This window comes from Lipotes vexillifer, unplaced genomic scaffold (genome assembly GCF_000442215.2).
Source record: "Lipotes vexillifer unplaced genomic scaffold, Lipotes_vexillifer_v1.1 scaffold6, whole genome shotgun sequence".
Taxonomy (NCBI): domain Eukaryota; kingdom Metazoa; phylum Chordata; class Mammalia; order Artiodactyla; family Lipotidae; genus Lipotes; species Lipotes vexillifer.
The window spans coordinates 2,215,616-2,228,640 of record NW_006799037.1 but is presented as its reverse complement, the minus strand read 5'-3'; positions in this window follow the sequence as shown (position 1 = coordinate 2,228,640).

Below are 13,025 nucleotides of genomic sequence, written 5' to 3'. Positions count from 1 at the left end.
CAGGAATACAGATGAAAGTATAAATCTCAATGATAAAGGCAAATGTATAGACACATGCAGAATAATGTAATACTGTAATGGTGGTGCATAAATCACTTTGAACCCCAGGATAAAAATTAAAAAGCAAAAGTATTAAAAATAACTATAACCAAAAAAATTTGTTAATGGATACACAATATAAAAGAAGTAAATTCTGAGATTAATAACAAAGTATGTGTCTGTGTGGGTAGTAAAAGTGTAGAGTTTTTGCATATGACTGAAGTTAAGTTGTGATCAGTTTAAAATAGACTTATAACTATAAGAAGTTTTATGCAAACCTCATGGTAACCACAAAGAAAAAACCTACAGTAGATACAAAAAAGATGAACAGAAAGAATCAAAGTATATCACTACATATATATATATATATATATATATATATATAAAACATCAAATAACATTATATATATTTAATATTTATATCTATCTATCTATCTACCTATAAATATATAAAATCACAGAAGAAGACAGAAAGAGAGGAAGAGAGGAAAAAAGGAAGTATAAAACAAACACCAAACTTACAGAAAAAGAAATTAGATTTGTGGTTACCAGAGGCAGGGGGAAGGGGAATTGGAGTAAGGTGAACAAAATGTACAAACTTCCAGTTATAAGATAAATAAGTACTAGAAATGTAATGTACCACATGGTGACTACAGTTAACACTGCTATATGATGTATAGGAAAGTTGTAAGAGAGTAGATCCTAAGAATTCTCATCACAAGGAGAAATATTTTCATTTCTTTTTGTTTTATCTATATGAGATGATAGCTGTTAAGTAAACCTATTGTGGTCACCATTTCACAATATATGTATATCAAACCATCATGATTTATAGCTTAAACTTATACAGTGATGTATGTTAATTATTTCTCAATAAAACTGGAATAAAGAACTACAAAACAGAAAACAATTAACAAAGTGGTAATAGTAAGTCTTTACCTATGAAAAGTTACTATAAATATAAACATATTAAACTCACCAATCAAAAGATATAGAGTGGCTGAATGGATGAAAAACCAATATACTAATATATGCTGTCTATAAGAGATTTGCTTTAGATTTAAGGATACACAGAGACTGAAAGTGGAGGGTTAGAAAAAGATGTTTTGGTTACCATCTGCAGAGATGGTAACCAAAAGAGAGAGTGGGCATGGCTATACAGTCGACCCTTGAACAATGTAGGGGTTAGAGGCGCTGACCCTCCGTGCAGTTGAAAATCTGCCTATAACTTTACAGTCAGCACTCTGTAACCATGGTGCCACATCTCTGGGGTGTTGGTAAGGTCAGGGGGAGAAGGCAGACAGGAGATGCCAAGTGAACGGTGTGGGCTGCTTCCTGTGATCAGGACAAAGCCTTGCAGCTGGGATCTCAGTTTCTGCTGAGTGGAGACAGGTTGATGCTCCTGTTCAAGTCGACCCCAGCTGATGATGGATCAGCTCTCTACCTGCCCTTATGTTTCTGGCATGGGGGAATTCTGTAACGTGAAACTAACTCCACGCCTTCTGCCATGATGTGTAAAATACATCTATCCTGTGGGATTTTGTCCTTCTTAAGTGACCTTCCACATGGAACTTTCCTCTGCCCATCATCTTTTCCCTCTTTTTTTTTACTTTAGCTGTCCCCTCTCTTCAGGTACCTTCTTCTCAACTTAAAAATAAAACTCCCTTTTCCTTAAGCTTGCTTAATTTCTTTAAGCCTCAGCTGCTCAAATATCAAAATGGAGTTCGTGCCATCAGCCTGGCTGGGCTTGGTGAGGCAGAAGAGGTAGAATTGGAGAGCATGGTTTGGATTAGCGCGTGTGTCTCTCCTTCCTTTCTTTTCAGTCTTCCTTCTTAAACTGTGCTGTCCAATATGATAGCCATTAGCCACAGGTGGCTACCAAGACTTGAAATGCAGGCCGTCCAATTTCAGATGGGCTGCCTATGCGAGAAGCATCATGGTTGTGTGTTAACACCTGTGAGCACTATTGCTTGTTCTTGAAACTTTTGCTCTGGCTCATGTTCAAATCCACCGTTTGTTTTTTCCATCTACGTCATCTTGATTCATATTGCATATATCTCCTCCTGAGATATCTCCAAAGTGAATTTTATATAAGCCACATGGTGTGCACACACACCCACACATTTTTTAAAAAGTAATAGCTTTATTGAGATATAATTTGTATACCATAAACTTCATTTCTTTAAAGTATGTATACAAGTCTAATAACGTATATGGGAAAAGAATCGGTAAAAAGATATATATATATATATATATATATATATAAAACTGAATCACTTTGCTGTACACCTGAAACTAACACAACATTGTAAATCAACTACACTCCAATATAAAGTAAAAATTAAAAAAAATAAAGTACGTATACAATTCTGTGATTTTTAGTATATTCAGAGAGTTGTACAACCATCATCATGATCTAACTCCAAAGCATTCTTATCACCCCCCAAAGAAACCCTGTACCCATTCCAGTTACTTCTCATTCATCCTTCCCACAAGCTCCTGGCAACCACTAATATGCTTTCTGTATCTATGGATTTGCCTAGTCTGCATATTTCATATAAATGGAATCATACAATATGTGGCCTTCTCGCATGACTTATATTTTATGTGAGACCATGCCAGTTACAATCTCCACATCTGGTGACGAGCCATGCTGCCTATTTTATGTCATGCGGTGACAAGCAAGTGCATGGAAACTTAATTCTATTATACGTGTACCTTTATGACCACTCAGGAAATAGACGTAGTCTCTGTTTCATAGGTGACTAAAGCAGAGAGGTTATATAGCTGGCCTAAGGTCATATATATATCAAATGGAAGAGCTGGGACTTACACCCAGGTTGCTTTTTCTTGTTTTCTTCTAATCTCCAGTGTTAAAATACACGGGGATCTTTCTCATCTTTCTCCTCTGAACAAAGCAGAGTACCTGACACTCACGTATATGTTTAGGAAATGGATGAATGGTCCAGGTAGTTAATCAGCTGAGATATCAGGTGTTGGGGAGAGGGGAGTAGGCTCTGAATTCCAAGTATCTGCCTGCCAGACCTCAGGCTTGCGCATGCTGCTTCTGACTCAGAGCAGTGGCACAGGCCCAGCAGGGCTTGTCACTGAGCTGTGGAGTGTGTGCTGCCTGCCTGCCCTGGGGATGCTCTGCTGTCAATCTTTGTGCTCCTCCTCCCTGGGCCATTAGCGTGCCACTGGGGTGCAGCCCAAAACCTCCCAGGGCACTCTAGGGGGCTGCACGCTCCAGGAGGACAACTTTCTACAAATCAGGATAGATGAAGTTAGGAACCCATTGGTGAGTGGGGTTACCCAGAGTAATTTAAAGTATGAATCGATTTCTCAGCTGGAGACGGTGTTGATGTCCTGCTTCTCCTTTGTGCTTCATTGTGCATATTACTTCACATGGAAAATTAACAGGCAAATTAACCCCTCTGCACAGCCCAGGCTGGAGGAATAGGCTCCTGTTCAGAATGGAAAATCTTGGCTTAAGAAGGAGGCTGGCTATAGGGCCAGGGCAAGGGGGAGACCCCTGTCCTAGGTTTCTAGGAATATCTCCAGCCTGCCCTTGGGCCACATTAGCCCTAAGGGCATTGGAAAGGGAACACCCTGTCTTTCACTGAGATCTGTGGCTTTCTAGTGACTGTAGTGTGACAGTTGGTTAGGAGAGTGAATTAGACACAAACAAGCTAGATTAATCAGCTTGTTCCATCGACCCACCAGAGAGCCCTCTTTCTCCCAGAATTCTGGAAACAGCTTGTTTATCTTCTGTTTCCGATGGTCTCTTTTCAATTGCTTGTGGTTTCACCTTCTGGCTTTTGATCATATCGCTCACTTAAACTTCTAGTGCAAAAGATCCTTTTGTTCTTTTCCTGCTTACAATCCCCTCCACCCCTACCTCCCCCAGCTCAGTGTGTACCTGTCTTCTCTTTATTCTCTATATTCTAGACACACTGACTTTTAGTCCTACCCTATCTCATTCTGACCCAGGGTCTTTGTACACACAGTTTCCTCTGCCTTGAATACATGTCCCTTGCCTTTTCTCTGGGCTAAATTTCACTCAGTTTAAATGTCAGTTCCTTGGGGGATGCATTTTCTGATTATACGCCTCCCACCTCAAACCATTATACGATATCAGTCTCCTATATTTTTCTATTAATATCATTTGTCAAAACTGCAATTAAATAATTAGTCTGTAATTATTTGTTTAATGACTTCCTTTCCCGCTATACTGTTAGCCCTGAGAGAGCAGACTGTATCAGTCTTATTCACCTTTGTATCAACAGTGTCGAACACTGTGCCTCGGGTAGAATAAGTCCTCAAAAGTATATTGGATGAATGAATATCCTTCTTGTTTTTTTTTTTCTGCCTTGGGGTTCTTTGTGAACTTAAACTTGTCACTTCCAGGAGATACTTGCTGATTGCTAAGTACATTTAGTCCTGAGAATCACATTATAACCTATATATGAGCCAAGGTACCACATAGCCTAATCTTGGTGCAGTGTCACATGCAGAGAAGCAGGACTCAACACTAAAATAAAGTTTTCCTTCATTTCCAGTTCATTTTCTGTCTCTGCCCTGATCCTACACTTCCTGTGTTTTATTAGGCAGATTGATTGAGCTGGGTGTACAATGACAGTCCCTACCCGTGAGGATGGGTTGATTATTTAGGAGGTTCTTGATATAGTCCAGGTAAGAGATTACGGTAACTTGGAAACCAATGCGCTGGATACATTTAAGATATTTTTAGGAAGTAAACTGATAAGGGGTATCAAGGACATTGGGGTTGATATCCCACATCAGCCCCAATTTAGATGATTATTGCAAGATGTTCATGGAAATTTTGTCATCCTATTTTCTGGGGATGCATTTTAAAATGGTCATGTGACAATCCTATTTGATTCTGAGAATGAGGAGAAGTCCAGTGGGAGATTTGGGGGAAAAATTAATTTCCTCTTTTTTTTTTTAAGTTTTATTAAGGAATTATATTTTTATTAGAAATAGATACTATTGATTGCCAAATGTTTGGGACCTATTATACTAAGATTTTTCTAAAAATTTTATTTATTTTATTTCTTTTTGTTTTGGGCTGCATTGGGTCTTCATTGCTGTCTGCAGGCTTTCTCTAGTTGCAGTGAGCAGGGGCTACTCTTTGTCGTGGTGAGTGGGCTTCTCATTGCGGTGGCTTCTCTTGTTGTGGAGCATGGCTCTAGGCATGAGGGATTCAGTTGTGGCATGTGGGCTCAGTAGTTGTGGATCATGGGCTCTAGAGCACAGGCTCAGTAGTTGTGGTGCACAGGCTTAGTTGCTCCACAGCATGTGGGATCTTCCCAGACTAGGGCTTGAACCCGTGTCCCAAGCATTGGCAGGTGGATTCTTTTTTTCTTCTTTTGAAATTTTGAATTTTATTTTATTTATTTTTTATACAGCAGGTTCTTATTAGTTATCTGTTTTATACATATTAGTGTATATATGTCAATCCTAATCTCCCAATTCATCCCCCCCCCACCACCACTTTCCCCCCTTGGTGTCCATATGCTGTTCTCTACATCTGTGTCTCTATTTCTGCCTTGCAAACCAGTTAATGTGTACCATTTTTCTACGTTCCACATATATGCATTAATATACGATATTTATTTTTCTCTTTCTGACTTACTTCACTCTGTATGACAGTCTCTAGATCCATCCACATCTCTATAAATGACCCAATTTCGTTCCTTTTTATGGTTGAGTAATATTCCATTCTATATATGTACCACATCTTCTTTATCCATTCGTCTGTCGATGGGCATTTAGGTTGCTTAGATGACCTGGCTATTGTAAATAGTGCTGCAATGAACATTGCGGTGCATGTATGTTTTTGAATTATGGTTTTCTCAGGGTATATGCCCAGTAGTGGGATTGCTGGGTCATATGGTAATTCTATTTTTAGTTTTTTAAGGAACCTCCATACTGTTCTCCATAGTGGCTGTATCAATTTACATTCCCACCAGCAGTGCAAGAGGATTCCCTTTTCTCCACACCCTCTCCAGCACTTGTTGTTCATAGATTTTCTAATGATGCCTATTCTAACTGGTGTGAGGTGATACCTCATTGTAGGTTTGATTTGCATTTCTGTAATAGTTAATGATGTTGAGCAGCTTTTCATGTGCTTCTTGGCCATCTGTATGTCTTCTTTGGAGAAATGTCTACTTAGGTCTTCTGCCCATTTTTGGATTGGGTTGTTTGCTTTTTTAATATTGAGCTGCATGGGCTGTTTATATATTTTGGAGATTAATCCTTTGTCCAGTGATTCATTTGCAAATATTTTCTCCCATTCTGAGGGCTGTCTTTTCATCTTGTTGGTAGTTTCCTTTGTCGTGCAAAAGCTTTTAAGTATCATTAGGTCGCATTTGTTTATTTTTGTTTTTATTTCCATTACTCTAGGAGGTGGATCAAAAAAGATCTTGCTGTGACTTATGTCAAAGAGTCTTCTTCCTATGTTTTCCTCTAAGAGTTTTATAGTATCCAGTCTTACATTTAGGTATCTAATCCATTTTGAGTTTATTTTTGTGTATGGTGTTAGAGAGTGTTGTAATTTCATTCTTTTGTAGCTGTCCAGTTTTCCCAGCACCACTTATTGAAGAGACTGTCTTTTCTCCATTGCATATCCTTGCCTCCTTTGTCATAGATTAGTTGACCATAGGTGCATGGGTTTATCTCTGGGTTTTCTATCCTGTTCCATTGATCTATCTTTCTGTTTTTGTGCCAGTACCATATTGTCTTGATTACTGTAGCTTTGTAGTATAGTCTGAAGTCAGGGAGTCTGAGTCCTCCAGCTCCGTTTTTTCCCCTCAAGACTGCTTTGGCTATTCGGGGTCTTTTGTGTGCACTTGAGAAGAAAGTGTAATCTGCTGTTTTTGGAATGAATGTCCTATAAATATCAATTAAATCTATCTGGTCTATTGTGTCATTTAAAGCTTGTGTTTCCTTATTAATTTTCTGTCTGGATGATCTGTCCATTCGTGTAAGTGAGGTGTTAAAGTCCGCCACTATTATTGTGTTACTGTCGATTTCCTCTTTTATAGCTGTTAGCAGTTGCCTTATGTATTGAGGTGCTCCTATGTTTGGTGCATATATATTTATAATTGTTATATCTTCCTCTTGGGTTGATCCCTTGATCATTACGCAATGTCCTTCCTTGTGTCTTGTAACATTCTTTGTTTTAAAGTCTACTTTATCTGATATGAGGATTGCTACTCCAGCTTTCTTTTGATTTCCATTTGCATGGAATATCTTTTTCCATCCCCTCACTTTCAGTATGTATGTGTCCCTAAGTCTGAAGTGGGTCTCTTGTAGACAGCAAATATATGGGTCTTGTTTTTGTATACATTCAACAAGCCTGTGTCTTTTGGTAGGGGCATGTAATCCATTCACGGTTAAGATAATTATTGATATGTATGTTCCTGTTACCGTTTTCTTAATTGTTATGGGTTTGTTTTTGTAGGTCCTTTTCTTCTCTTGTGTTTTCCACTTAGAGAAGTTCCTTTAGCAATTGTTGTAAAGCTGGTTTGGTGGTGCTGAATTGTCTTAGCTTTTGCTTGTCTGTGAAGGTTTTAATTTCTCCATCGAATCTGAATGAGAACCTTACTGGGTAGAGTAATCTTGGTTGTAGGTTTTTCTCTTTCATCACTTTAAATATATAGTCCCACTCCCTTTTGGCTTTTAGAGGTCCTGCTGAGAAATCATTGTTAACCTTATGGGAGTTGCCTTGTATTAGTTATTGGTCGTTTTTCCCTTGTTGCTTTCAATAATTTTTCTTTGTCTTTAATTTTTGTTGGTTTGATTACTATGTGTCTCAGTGTGTTTCTCCTTGGGTTTATCCTGTATGGGACTCTCTGCACTTCCTGGACTTAGGTGGCTATTTCCTTTCCCATGTTAGGGAAATTTTCGACTATAATCTCTTCAAATATTTTCTCTGGTTCTTTCTCTCTCTCTTCTCCTACTGGGACCCCTGTAGTGCGAACGTTGTTGTGTTTAATGTTGTCCCAGAGGTCTCTTAGGCTGTCTTCATTTCTTTTCACTCTTGTTTCTTTATGTTGTTCCATGGCAGTGAATTCCACCATTCTGTCTTCCAGGTCACTTATCCGTTCTTCTGCCTCAGTCATTCTGCTATTGATTCCTTTGAGTGTAGTTTTCATTTTAGTTATTGTATTTTCATCTCTGTTTGTTTGTTCTTTAGTTCTTCTAGGTCTTTGTTAAACAGTTCTTGCATCTTCTCGATCTTTGCCTCCATTCTTTTTCTGAAATCCTGGATCATCTTCACTATCATTATTCTGAATTCTTTTTCTGGAAGGTTGCCTATCTCCACTTCATTTCATTGTTTTTCTGGGGTTTTTATCTTGTTCCTTCATCTGGTACATAGTCCTCTGCCTTTTCATTTTGTCTATCTTTCTGTGAATGTGGTTTTCGTTCCACAGGGTGCAGTATTGTAGTTCTTCTTGCTTCTGCTATGTGCCCTCTGGTGGATGAGGCTATCTAAGAGGCTTGTGCAAGCTTTCTGATGGGAGGGACTGGTGGTGGGTCCAGTTGGTTGTTGCTCTGGTGGGCAGAGCTCAGTAAAACTTTAATCCACTTGACTGCTGATGGGTGGGGCTGGGTTCCCTCCCTGTTGGTTGTTTGGCCTGAAGTGATCCAGCACTGGAGCCTACAGGCTCTTTGGTGGGGCTCATGGCAGACTCTGGGAGGGCTCACGCCAAGGAGTACTTCCCAGAACTTCTGCTGCCAGTGTCCTTGTCCCTGCAGTGAGCCACAGCCACCCTCCAGGAGACCCTCCAACAGTAGCAGGTAGGTCTGGTTCAGTCTCCTATGGGTCACTGCTCCTTACCCTGAGTCCCGATGCACACACTGCTTTGTGTGTGCCCTCCAAGAGTGAAGTCTGTGTTTCCCCCAGTCCTGTCGAAGTCCTGCAATGAAATCCCCCTAGCCTTCAAAGTCTGATTCTCTAGGAATTCCTCCTCCTGTTGCCGGACCCCCAGGTTGGGAAGCCTGACGTGGGGCTCAGGACCTTCACTCCAGTGGGTGGACTTCTGTGATATAAGTGTTCTGCAATTTGTGAGTCACCCACCCAGCAGTTATGGGATTTGTTTTTATTGTGATTGCACCCCTTCTACCATCTCATTGTGGCTTCTCCTTTGTCTTTGGATGTGGGGGATTTTTTTGGTGAGTTCCAGTGTCTTCCTGTTGATAGTTGTTCAGCAGTTAGCTGTGATTCCGGTGCTCTCGCAAGAGGGAGTGAGTGCACATCCTTCTACTCTGCCATCTTGAACCAATCCCAATTCCCCCTTTTTTATAAATAAATTTATTTATTTTATTTATTATTTCTGGCTGCATTGGGTCTTTGTTGCTGCTCACAGGCTTTCTCTAGTTACAGCGAGTGAGGGCTACTCTTCGTTGCGGTGGGCAGGCCTCTCATTGGGTGGCTTCTCTTGTGGCGGAGCATGGGCTCTAGGCATGCAGGCTTTGGTAATTGTAGTACGTGGGCTCAGTAGTGGTGGCTCACGGGCTCCAGAGTGCAGGCTCAGCAGCTGTGGCACAGGGGCCCAGCTGCTCCACAGCACGTGGGATCTTCCCGGACCAGGGCTCAAACCCATGTCCGCTGCGTTGGCAGGCAGGTTCTCAACCACTGCACCACCAGGGAAGCCCCCAATTCCCTCTTAAATAGAGAACCACAGAGGGAAACATCACTCCTTTGGCTGGTGTGAACAAAGAACTTGTTCTTTGGCTGCTGTCTTTCGGACTACTTGTATGTCTGACTACTACTGCTGTGAGATTGGAGGGGACAGCCATGAAAATACAGAGACATGGAAAGAACCTGAATGCTTGCTGACATCATTGAGTTGCTCTTTGTGGTTCTCTGGGTTGTACCCTACCTGGAATTCTGAGTACATGAAATAATGGACTTTTTCCAATATTTAAGCCATTTGGTTGCATTTTCTATTACTTGCAGCAGGTATCATCCTTAATGATACAGGGGATACAGTGGATGCTCAGTGGGTATAGAGGTGCCTCTGGCTTGCTGGAGGCTTTCCAGTAAAAGGGCCTGTGGGCAGGTAACATCATGTCCCTTAGTTACTTTGTAGGGCTGGGCCTCCAGTTTTACCTTCTGACCTGCTCGGGGATGCAGCTGAGGCAGCAGGTGGGGTCCTCAGTATGTCTAGCTGGGAAAGGATGGAGAATGACCCATAGCAAACAGTAAACAGTGAATTTCTCTTTTGGGCTTTCAACTTACAGTGAAATGGGAAAGTTTACTTACTGACTTCTTTATTTTTAATCAGTTTATGTTCTACTCTTACTTTTCTTAAATAATATATTTTGAGGACCCCCACAACCAAAGAAATACTGTATTACAGTAATAGAGATAGAAATCAACATGTAGGAAAGAGCAAAAAGAGTGTTCCATTATCCCAGAAACAACACAATCAAATTGTTTTCTTTGTCCATGTTTCCTAGAAATTCTTGTTCATATTCATGCAAAAATGTACAGAAGGGTAATCATAACTCAGGCATCATTAATTTTTTATTGAGGTATGACATATCCGTGCTGTGAAGTGCCCATAACTGTATAGCTTGATGATTTTTCATGTGTTCACTTTTGTAACCACACCCCAGTTCAAGATATAAAACAGTTGACTGGGTAGCATTTTTTAGTTTGCTTTTTAAATTTAATGTCATATCAGAATCATGCTACCCTGCTGTTTATCCTAAGAATGTTTTTAGTATGCTATATGGTCTTCATACTGCTGACTATTAAAGGCTTTAAAAATTCAATCAGCTGGCTGTATCACAGATACCTGAGCCAACTCACATCACTGGACATTAAGATTGTTTAAAATTCTTCCAGATCACAAATAGTGCTTCAATAATCTGTACAGTAGAGGTCAGAAATTGGCAGCCTGTAGACTGGATTCTGCCCACATACCCATTTGATTAGGCTTGTTTGGTGTTGGCACACCAGTATTTTTAAGAATATTTGAGTTTTGTTGCAAACTTTTACAACTTGAGAGTGCTCACATGGAAATCTGGATTTCTTGCTTCCTTGATAAGGCAGAAGGTCTGGCTGCATGGGCCACATTCCCAGCAGAGGCCATCGTGTGGAGATGGGAAGGGGCTGCCTTCCTTGGAAGGGGTTTTGCCACAGTCCCTGTGACTCCCAGTGTTTCCTTCTATCAGGCCTGTTTGCTAATTAATAGCATCTGCCTGAGTCCAGTAGGCACTTGACTTTGCTATCCCTGGCATATGGCTTCCTTCTTCCTGATACTTATAATGATGTCATTTATACATGAGGTTGCTGATAATCCTGAGGAAATCATAAATACAAGTATGTTCAGAAGAGCATAGTGAAAAAGAGCATGGCTGTTGTGTCCAAGGTACCCTAGTGTAATCGCTGTTCGTGACTTTGGCCCAGTCATGTCCTCTGTGGGCCTCAATTTTCTCAAGCTTCAAGTAAGAACAATGATACTTCCGGGAGGAATTGTAAAGGCCTAGTAGTGCTTGGAACACAGTAGGAAATCAGTAAATGGTGGATAAGTAAAGAAAACTATTGAAAATTATTCTTTACGGTTAATTTATCCAATTCTAGTTCTTGAATAGCAAAATTTATTTTCATAAAAATAAGATTTAATTTCCTCTGAATTTGCTGTTCATTCAAAGGTCTCCAGAGACATCTATAAAGTTTTAATAACAGCAACAATAATAATGATAAGTGGATAGGATTTAATAATGTGTCTGAGTGTCTAAAGAGTGACCTTAATATTATGATTTACTTGAGACGGTAAATTAAAAACATGCTGCATTGCTCCATCATACTTAAGAGGTTAAAATGGGAATGAGTTGATCCTTAACATTGTTGTTCGAGCTGATGTTTCTTTAGGAAGATCACGGTTACCACTTACTAGCTACAGGCTCTTTCAGTTGATTTTAACAGATCCAGAGATTCTTTAGGGAGAATCTCTAGTAGTACACAGAGGCTTGCCTCCAGAATTTTGAGAGCATAAACTATTGACCTTAGTAGAAGAAACATTTCCTAGAAAATAATTTGTCTTTCTCTTAGGTCCCACCACCTACTAGAAACCTAAGAGTCATTTTTATCTTTTTGTCCTCCTCTGTATCCAGTCCACGCATAAGTCTGTCAATTCTCCTTCCCAACAGTCTCTCAGTTCAATTTACCTCCCTCCATCTAGACTGACACCACACTCACCTAAGGCAAAATGCATTCTCCAGCCAGGGGGATCTTTTAAATATTCAATTCACATCACATCACCCTACTTCTTAAAATTCTTCCATGACTTCCAGTTCACTTCAGATAAATTCCAAACTCCTTATCACATCACACGAGGCTCTGAACGATCCGTCCCCAACTTTCTCTCCAACTTCATCTCATGCGACTCTCCCCACCTTGCTCATGATATTCCAGTAACACTGATCACCTTTCACACCAAGTTCTTCCCCAGCTCAGAGGCTTTGCACATGCTTTATCCCTGCCTGGAATCCTGGCCCCTACCCCATGTTCTCTGTCTTTCTTTGTAAAATTGGCTTCTTCAGGTCTCCAGTTAAAATTTACGTTTACATCCTATCTAAGGAGGCCCTCCATTATCCTTTTCTGCAATATCTTATGCCTTCATACCCCTCACACACTTCGTGGTGGTTTTGTTTCCCTGTTGGTAGTCTGTCTTCTTGTACTCATGCAAGTTTCACAAGAACTGTGGCCACACCTCTCATTTATGTTATATCCCCTGCTGCTAGCACATTGCTGGGCATATAGCAGTCATTGCTAAGTTTTAACTGAATGAAAGAAAGAAAGGATGCATGTAACTGCTATGAGAACTCAGGTGAGTCTCAGGAAGGTTTTTCTGGAATGTGTTGGCTAGAAAGGGCATTAACCTTGCCACCGTACCAGCATGCAGCGTCTGTTTAGTATTGCTCACAGCGGGAAAGAGGTTTAAAGG